At 37.0% G+C, this 8,941-nt stretch overlaps 1 pseudogene across 1 annotated transcript; it reads left to right on the top strand.

Annotated features, from left to right (window-relative positions):
- Positions 1 to 388: 388 nt before the first annotated feature.
- LOC108581770 lies at positions 389 to 1,391 on the top strand (annotated as a pseudogene). Its single transcript, XR_001894525.3, has one exon. The product of XR_001894525.3 is annotated as a 40S ribosomal protein S29 pseudogene (transcript).
- The last annotated feature ends 7,550 nt before the right edge of the window (positions 1,392 to 8,941 follow it).

Raw genomic sequence — 8,941 nt, forward strand, 5'->3', positions numbered from 1 at the left:
TATGGGGGACTTATGATAGGCTAGGTACTAAGTGTTGCTCATTCAGTCCTTACAATAACCCAAGGAGGCACTATGTAGAATCATTTCCACTTTTTAAATAGAAAACTGAGAATGGAGAACTTGGTATCCTAATCAGGGTCACAGAGTAAGTTAGTGAAAGAATAGGATTTGACTGCCAGGTGCGGCGGCTCACACCTATAATCCCAGAACTCTGGGAGGCCAAGGCAGGTGGATCACCTGAGGTCAGGAGTTCAAGACCAGCCTGGCCAACATGGTGAAACCCCATCTCTACTAAAAACACAAAAATTAGCTGGGCTTGGTGGTGCACGCCTGTAATCCCAGCTACTCAGGAGGCTGAGGTAGGAGAATAGCTTGAACCGGGTGAGGCAGAGGTTGCAGTACGCCAAGATCATGCCATTGCACTCTAGCCTGGGTGACAAGAGTGAAACTGTCTCAAAATAAAAAAAAAAAGAATAAGGTTTGATTGCAGTTCTGTGTGCTACTAAACCTAGGTCTTAATTATCTTGCCTTTATGTTCTTACTCTCGCATCAGAGAAATGGGGTGGATAAGTAGTGACAGATTCAGGAGTGAGGTGATAGCAGTGATAATCAAGGATGATAATAAAAAATGTTAAAGGCTAACATCACTGAATTTATCCTATGTTCCATGAACTCCCAGGCCCTTGTACATATCTTCACTTCCTTCTATATTTTCAGAAGCAAAGACTAAGAGAGTTGATTAGTGCAGTGTCTTGCACAAAGCAAATTAAACAATTTCAGCTTCTCCTACTTCCCACAATTGGAGTTCAATTAAATTAGTAGGTCTTCAGATGCTTGACATTGGCTATACTAGAACTCTATTAAATTACTATAGACCTATTCTTCAAAAGAACCTGTTAACTCGGATGTCAGTAAAATGGTGAAATAGATAGCTATAAGCATTTGTATCCTCATAGAAACATTGAAAAACAAGCAAAACTGGTCAGAACCAACTTTGTCAGAACTTTGGAAAACAGTAAAAAATTCCCAGCAACAAAATGAATGCTAAATTTAAAAAATGGCAATTAAAAAACTGCTCCTGGCACTCAAGAAAATATCCATTGCTTTTACCTCATTGCACTCCTGAAAGCAAGATGGGTCACCAGCAGCTGTACTGGAGCCACCCGCGAAAATTCGACCAGGGTTCTCGCTCTTGTCGCGTCTGTTCAAACCTGCACGGTCTGATCCGGAAATATGGCCTCAATATGTGCCGCCAGTGTTTCCGTCAGTATGCAAAGGATATCGGTTTCATTAAGTTGGACTAAATGATCTTCCTTCAAAGGATTATCCAAGGCATCTACTCAATGAAAAACCATGATAGTTCTTTGTACATAAAATAAACATTTGAAAAAAAAAAAAAAAGAAAATATCCATCAAAACACAAGTTGATCATAAGCTAAGGAGCAGAGATTTTAGTGACCACACATGAAAATAAATAGTCTTGGCCGGGCGCGGTGGCTCAAGCCTGTAATCCCAGCACTTTGGGAGGCCGAGACGGGCGGATCACGAGGTCAGGAGATCGAGACCATCCTGGCTAACACAGTGAAACCTCGTCTCTACTAAAAATACAAAAACTTAGCCGGGCGAGGTCGCAGGCGCCTGTAGTCCCAGCTACTCGGGAGGCTGAGGCAGGAGAATGGCGTGAACCCGGGAGGCGGAGCTTGCAGTGAGCTGAGATCCGGCCACTGCACTCCAGCCTGGGTGTCAGAGCGAGACTCCGTCTCAAAAAAAAAAAAAAAAAAAAAAAAAAAAAAAAAAAAAAAGAAAATAAATAGTCTTTGCAAAAATTACTTGCAAAAGTCATTAAAAGGATGACTACAGACTTCAACAATTAAGAAAAAACAGTAAACCCTGAGGAAGAAAGAGGATCTCATTTTCAGAGCTATCATACTATAATATTCAAATATTCAGCTTTCTGCATAAGAAATCACAAGGTATGCAAAGAAATAGGAAAGTATGGTTTATTCAAAAGAATAACATAAATTAAAAGAAACCATTTCTGAGGAAGACCAGACATTCAACATACGTGGCAAAGGTTTTAAATAACTGGCTTAAACAGACTCAGACAACAACAACAATGATAACAACAAAAAAACATGAACAAAGAATAAAGGAAATAAATAAATGAAATATTAAAACTTAGAATTTCTAAAAAGACATTATTAAAAAGAACCAATCAGATATTCTGAAGGTAAAAAGTACAATAACTGAAATTCAAAATAATCTAGAAATGTTCAACAGCAGATTTTAGTAGACAGACACAGGTATCGGTGAACTTGAAGATAGAATAATTGAAGATATCAAGCATGAGGAGAAAAAAAGAATGAAGAAACATGAACAGAACCTAAGGAATATGTGGAACACCAACAGGCATGTGTGTGTGTATATGTATATATTTTACCGAAGTCCTAGAAAGAGATGACAGAAATAAAGGAGCAGAAAGGATATTTAAAGAAATAATGGCCAAAAACTTCCCAAGTCTGCTGAAAGACATGCATCTATATATTATAAAAGCTCAACAAACTGCAAGGAAAACTTGTAGTAGGAAAACTCCAAGGGACTCACACTGAGACATATTATAATCAAACTGTTGAAAGTCAAAGAGTCTTGAAAGCAGCAGGAGACAAGTGACTTATCCTATGCAAGGAATCTTCAACAAAATTAACATCCAATTTCTCATCAGAAACCATGGATACCAAAGAGAGTGGAATGATATATTCAAAGTGCTGAAAGAAAAAAAAATCTGTCAATTGAGAATTCTAAATACAGCAAAACTTTCCATAAACAACAAGAGAGAAATTAAGACTTTCCCAGATAAAAAGATAAAGCTGAAGTTTTTGTTTGTTTGTTTGTTTTGTTTTGTTTTTTTAACCAGTAGGCCTGTCCTACAAAAAAAGCCAAGGGGATTCCTATGGATTGAAAAGAAAGGACACTAGGCATTCATCAAAAATGCATATAGGGCTGGGCGTGGTGGCTCATTCCTGTAATCCCGGCACTTTGGGAGGCCAAGGCGGGCAGATCACCTGAGGTCAGGAGTTCGAGACCAGCCTGACCAACATGAAGAAACCCCATCACTACTAAAAATGCAAACTTAGCCAGGCGTGGTGGCACATGCCTGTAATCCCAGCTACTTGGGAGGCTGAGGCAGGAGAATTGCTTGAACCTGGGAGGTGGAGGTTGCAGTGAGCCGAGATCATGCCATTGCACTCCAGCCTGGGCAACAAGAGGGAAACTCTGTTTAAAAACAAACAAACAAACAAACAAACTAGATATGCATATAAAGAGATAAAGATCTCCAGTAAAGATAAATACACAGGCAAATATAAAAGCCACTATTTCCATATTATTAGTTTGTAAATCCACTTTTCAGTTCCTATATGCTTTAAAACACAAATGCCTCCCAAAGTGGGAGGCCGAGACGGGCGGATCACGAGGTCAGGAGATCGAGACCATCCTGGCTAACACGGTGAAACCCCGCCTCAACTAAAAAATACAAAAAACTAGCCGGGCGAGGTGGCGGGCGCCTGTAGTCCCAGCTATACGGGAGGCTGAGGCAGGAGAATGGCGAAAACCTGGGAGGCGGAGCTTGCAGTGAGCTGAGATCCGGCCACTGCACTCCAGCCCGGGCAACAGAGCAAGACTCCTTCTCAAAAAAAAACAAAAAACAAACAAACAAACAAAAAAAACCAAAAACACACACACACACAAATGCATAGAAACTAATTAAAAATCTACATTCTTGGGCACATAATATATAAATGTAATTTGTGACAACGACATGTATAGGAGGAGAGTATTTGTATGCTATTAAAGTTAAGTTGCTATAAATTCAACTAGACTGTTACAAATTTAGGTTGTTAAATATAGTCATAATGGAAATCACAAAGAAAATATTTAAAAATCACACAGAAGGAAATAAGAATAGATTCAAAACATTTCACAAAAAAATCAAACACAAAATAAGCAGTAATATAGAAAATGAGAGGCAAAAAATACATGAGACATACAGAAAACAAATAGAAAATGGTGGAAGTAAGTCCTTCCTTTTTTTTTCTTTGAGATGGAGTCTTTCTTTATCACCCAGGCTGGAATGCAGTGGCGTGATCTCAGCTCACTGCAACCTCCACCACCCAGGTTCAAGTAATTCTCCTGCCTCAGTCCCGAGTAGCTGGGATTATAGGCATGTGCCACTGAGCCTGGCTAGTTTTTGTGTTTTTTAATAGAGATGGGGTTTCACCATGTTGGTCAGGCTGGACTCGAACCCCTGACCTCATGATCTGCCCACCTCGGCCTCCTGAAATGCTGGGATTACAGGCATGAACCACCATGCCCAGCCGAAGTAAGTCCTTCCTAATCATCAATGACTTTAATTTTAAATGGATTAAACTATCCAGTCAAAAGAGATTGTCAGGGTAGTTTGAAAAACGTGATCTAGCTATATGCTATCTACAAGAGATTCACTTTAGTTCTAAAGACATAAGTAGGCTGAAAATGAAAAGATGGAAAAAGATATTTTATTCAAATAGTAACCCAAAGAGAGGTAGATGTCTATATTAATATTAGGCAAAATAGGCTTAAAGTCAGAAACTTCTACAAGAGACAAAAAAGAGTATTATATATCAACAAAAGGCAAAATTCATTAAAAAGCCTAACAATTATAAACATATATGAACCAAACAAAAAAGCCCCAAAATATAGGAATTAAACACTGACAGACTCAAAGGGATAAACAGATTGTTCTAAAATGAGAGTTGGAAACTTTTACTATTTTCAATTGTGGATAGAACATCTAGACAGAAGAGCAGTAGGAAAACAGAGGACTTGAACAACATAATAAGCTAATTAGACCTACAGATAAATATAGAACCTTCCACTTCCAAACAGAAGAATATACATTCATCTCAAGTGTGCATGGAACATTTTCCAGAAGAGACCACATGTAAGGCCACAAAATGAGGCTCAACAAATTTTAAAAAATTAAAACCACACAAAGTATCTTTTCAGACAACAATGGCATAAAGATAGAAATCAATAACAGAAGGAATATTGGAAACTTCATAGACATGTGGAAATTGAACAATACACTTTTAAATAACCAATGGATCAAATAATAAATCACTGAGAAAATTAAAACATACTTAGAGATAAATGCAAAGAAAAACAAAACACACAAAAATTATGGGATGCATCAAAAGCAGTGCTCAGAGGGAGACTTACAGCCGTAAATTCCCATTAAAAAAGAAGAAAAATCTCAAATCCATAACCCAAACAAAAGAAAACAAAGCATACAAAAATTATGGGATGCAGCAAAAGCAGCACTCAGAGGAAACTTCCCATTAATAAAGAAGGAAGATAAAAAATCCATAACCTAACTTTACACTTTGAGGGACTAGAAAAACAAACTAAAATCAAAGCTAGCAGAAGAAAAGAAATATTGAATATTCAAGCACAGATTATAGAAATAGGGTATAGGCTGGGTGGGGTGGCTCACTCCTGTAATCCCAGCACTTTGGGAGGTCAAGGCGGGTGGATCACTTGAGGCCAGGAATTCAAGACCAGCCTGGCCAACATGGTGAAACCCCATCTCTACTTAAAGAGAGAGTGAGAGAGAGAGAGAATAAAAGGCAATATAAATGATCAATGAAATCAACTGTTGGTTCTTTGAAAGAACAATAGAACAACAAACCTCTAGCAAGATGAGAGAGGCGGCAGGGAGAGAGGAGAGGGAGACAGAGAGAGAGAGAGAGACAGAGAGAGAGAGAGAGAGCAAGAGAGAGAGGACACAACTAAAATAGAAAATGAGAGTGGGGACATTATTACTACCTTAATAAAAAAGAAATAAAAGAGTACTATGCACGACTATATACAAATTAGATAACTTAGCTGAAAGGGAAAAATTCCTAGAAAGATACAAAATTACAAAATTTGACTCAAGAAAAAAATTTAAATTCTGGACAGACTTATAACAAGAGTTTGAATAGGTAATAAAAAACCTCACAACCAAGAAATCCTAGGACCTGTTGGCTTCATTTGTGAGTTCTACCAAAGAGGAATGAATTAATACCAATCATTTGAAAATGCTTCCAAAACATAGATGAGGAGGTAGCACTTCCTACTTGATTCTATGAAAACAGCATTACCCTGACACTAAAGTCAAATAAAGACATCAAATGACATGAAAGTTATAGACCAATATACGCTATTAATATAGATGAAAAAGCATAAATAAAATAATAGCAAAGTGAACCTAACAGCATATTAAAAGGATTATACACCATGCATAAGTGGGATTTATCCGAGGAATGCAAGGGTGGTTCAACATAAGAAAAATGATCAGTGTAATACATCATATGGACAGCAAAAAGGAAAAAGAAAAATGCATGACTATCTCAGTTCATATAGAAAAGTAATCTGAGAAAATCCAGTATCCTTTCACTATAAAAACACTCAGAAAACTAAGAAGAGAAGAAAATTTGTTAATATTTTAAATGACATTTATTAAAAACCCACAGATAGCATCATACTCAATGGTGAAAGACTAAAAGCTTTCTCTGTAAGATCAGAAACAAGATAAAGATGCTCACTTTTACCACTGCTATTCAGCATTATACTGGAAGTTCTAGCCAGATAATTAGACAAGAAAAAGAAATAAAATACATTCAACTTGGGAAGTAAGAAGTAAAACTATTTCTATTCACAGCTAATATGGTCATATGAGTAGAAAACACATAAATATCTAGGCATAAGCTCAACCCATAATGATCACTTGTTTCTGTCCACCAGCAATAAACAATTCAAAAAGGAACTGAGGAAACAATTTTATATAAAATAGCATCTGAAAGAATAAAATACTTAGGAATAAATTCAACCAAGGAAGTGAAAAACGTGTACACTGAAAATTATGAAACATTGCTTAAAGAAATTAAAGAAGATCTAAATAAATGGAAAGACATTCCATGTTCATGGATAGAAAGACAATATTGTTAAGATGTCAATACTCTTAAAAGCAATCTACAAATTCAATGCAAGCTCTATCAAAATCAAACAGACTTTTTGTTTTTGTTGTTACAGAAATGAAAAAAACCATGTCTCAAATTCATATAGAATTGCATGGGACTCTGCATAGCCAAAACAAACTTGCAAAAGAAGAGTAAAGTTACAGGTTTCATACTTCTCAATTTCAAAACTTATTACAAAGCTACAGTAACCAAAACAATGTGGCACTTGCATAAGAATAGACATAATAGGCTGGGTGTGGTGGCTCATGCCTGTAATCCCAGCACTTTGGGAGGCCAAGGAGGGTGGATAACCCGAGATCAGGAGTTCAAGACCAGTCTGTTCAACATAGCAAAACCCTGTCTCTACTAAACACAGAAAAAAATTAGCCAGTCATGGTGGTGGGTGCTTGTAATCCCAGTTACTCGGGAGGCTGAGGCAGGAGAATTGCTTGAACCTGGGAGGCAGAGGTTGCAGTGAGCCGAGATCATGCCACTGCACTCCAGCCTGGGCAAGAAAAGCAAGACTCCATCTCAAAAAAAAAAAAAAAAAAAAAAAAGAGAGAGAGAGAGAGAGAAAAGACATAATAGACCAGTGGAATATAATTTAGAGCCCAGAAATAAACTCATACATCTATGTGCAATTGAATTTTGATAAGAGTGGCAAGTCTCATCAATGAGAACAGAATAGTTTCTTAAACAAATAGTATTGGTATAATTAGATTTCAAAATGCAGAGTAATGAAGTTGGACTTCTACTTCCATATACAAATATACTCCACCATAGAGAAAAAATAACAAAATTATATTAACAATCTAAATCTAAGTGCTAAAGTCCTTAAAAGAAAACATAGGGATAGATCTTCATGACTGTGTAATTGACAAGGAATTCTTAGAACACCAAAAGCATGAACAACAAAAGATAAAGTGGATAAATTAGTTTTCATCAAAATTAAAAACGTGTTCACCAAAGGATATTATCAATAAAGTAAAATGACAAACTACACAATGAGAGAGAATATTTTCAAATCATATATCTGATAAGAGTTTTTAAGGAAAAAATTATGTATGACACTCTTAAAGGTGGAAATGCAGACTTTATTCAAGGGTGCCATGGAGATAAGTACAGGGAGCTCTGCCGTAGGGTCTTGCGGTGGGAGAGACAGACTGGATTCAATTCTGACTCCAGCAAAGACAAGTGGGAATTTATAACCAAGGAACAGGGTTGAGGTCAGTGGATGGAAAACGACTGAGAGGAAATATCAACATGGGGCTTCTGGTTAAACTGACTTAGCAGGATCTTTTTCTCAAACTAGATTCCACAAGGACAGAGAAGGAGCACAAGGTCAGGCTTAGTCAGAAAGGACTTAGGAACCTGATTAAAGTTTTGGTCAAAGGAGAAAATTTTTGTCAGAGTTTACTATTCAGAATTTATAAAAAACTGTTACAACTTAACAGCAGATACATGAATGACCAATAAGCACAAAACAAAGATGCTCAACATCATTAGTCATTAGGAAATTACATGTCAAAATTACTTCTCACCCACTAGCATGGCTATGATGTTAAAAAAAAAAAAAAAGGAAAATAACAAATGTTACTGAATACATGGAGAAATTGGAGCCCTTGCTCATTCTTGGTAGGAATGTAAAATGATGAAGCCTCTGTGGATATTTGGTGATTCCTCAAAAAGCTAAACATAGAATTACTCTATGACTCAGCAATTCTGCTCCAAGATATATACCCCGAAGAAATGAAAACAGAAACTCAGATCTTATACCCCAATTTTCTTTTCCTTTTTTCTTTTCTTTTTTTTTGAGACGGAGTTTCACTCTTGTTGCCCAGGCTGGAGTGCAATGGTGCAATCTCAGCTCACCGTGACCTCTGCCTCCTGGGTTCAAGTGATTC

The sequence above is a fragment of the Papio anubis genome, chromosome 10 (assembly GCF_008728515.1).
Source record: "Papio anubis isolate 15944 chromosome 10, Panubis1.0, whole genome shotgun sequence".
Classification (NCBI taxonomy): Eukaryota; Metazoa; Chordata; class Mammalia; order Primates; family Cercopithecidae; genus Papio; species Papio anubis.